Below are 1,479 nucleotides of genomic sequence, written 5' to 3' on the forward strand. Positions count from 1 at the left end.
ACTCAGACAGAGCTTCACAGATAAGCAATCACAGTCTATATGCCTAACATCTCCAGGCTAAAGGCAGACAGCATCTATCAAGAATGTACAGTTACATATGGTCATACTACAGGCTTCACCACACCTCTAATTTCTCCGGAACTATTTGTTCTGGAGAAATACAATCACACACACCACCCTAATCCCGACTCACACCGTGGTCAAGTGATCAGACTGCCGCTGTGCAGTCACCACATAAAGAGTGGGCAGGCAGCTTTCTTTTTTAAAAAAATCTACTTTGCGCATGTGCATAACCACTTACTCGCCACTGGGTGAATATGAAGTTATGTGCACATAGCTAACAGCAACAAAAATGGCAGCCAGGGACCGGAAGTCGCAAACCTCCCAAATGGTCAAACGCGCAACACAGCAATCAGATGCTGGAAGTGCGCAGTGAGACTGGCTCAGCCAAAATACACTGGACTTCATTTGGTGTCATGAAAGTCAGGGGTGAGGCTGGGTGGCCTCCAAGAGGGGAATGGGGGACAGATGGAGATGTCTGGATGAGGACTTTAAATCCATTGGAAAGAAGCTACAATGGATCAAAGTGCTCATCTGACCGCACACTTAGTAACAAGTAAATTAAGTTGAAACTAAAAGGGTACACAAGACCCAGAACAGTGCTTCTTTCCAAAGAGCTCAGATGGTTTCTGAGGCAAAGGACTGCTGAAAAAAGTTTCTTTAATGAATGCCTTGTGTTAATTGAAGCATTACATAGTGCAATCCTAAACAGAGTAAATCAACTGCAGTCAAGAGGCTTAGAAGAGTCTAATTCTGTTTAGTATTACACTGCTGACAATCATCTGCTGCCACCAGAAATTAAACAGAGTAGCCCCAACGGTGCTTTAGTCCAAGATTAATTTTTCTATTTCATTTGTATGCGTCTATGTATTTGTTTTAAATTGAATTTTAAACCACCTCCAGCACTTTATTGTACAGAACAGAAGATGGAAACATTTCCATTAATTAATGCAACCACAAAGGCAAATCGCTATCATAGCACCAAATGTTTTGGTTTTGAATTGTTTATATATGATTTTTTTATCCTTTTACAACTGTAATTCAAATTGTTTTATTATGACTGTTAGCTACCCAGAGTCCACTTGTGGAGTAGGCGATATATAAATCCAAAGTAAATAAATAAAATAAATAAAGACTATATAGTAACTCCCAGAAATGCTACAAAGAAACTGACATGTTTGAGGAGAAAGTGTAAAAGCAAAGGCAAGCAAATTATAACAGACATATTGCGATTCCTTTGCTACATGCTGCCATGTACACTGACATGTCAAACAAGAATATGTTCATGAAACACTTCTCCTTGGCCATAATACTGCTAACATTAAGGGGTTTTCTAAATATACTGGTTAAAAAGTCTTGAAAATGCTCAATACTAAAAACTGGCTAAGTTTTAATTTTAAGCCTTTAACACTTAAATTA

This window comes from Heteronotia binoei, chromosome 3 (genome assembly GCF_032191835.1).
Source record: "Heteronotia binoei isolate CCM8104 ecotype False Entrance Well chromosome 3, APGP_CSIRO_Hbin_v1, whole genome shotgun sequence".
Lineage (NCBI taxonomy): Eukaryota > Metazoa > Chordata > Lepidosauria > Squamata > Gekkonidae > Heteronotia > Heteronotia binoei.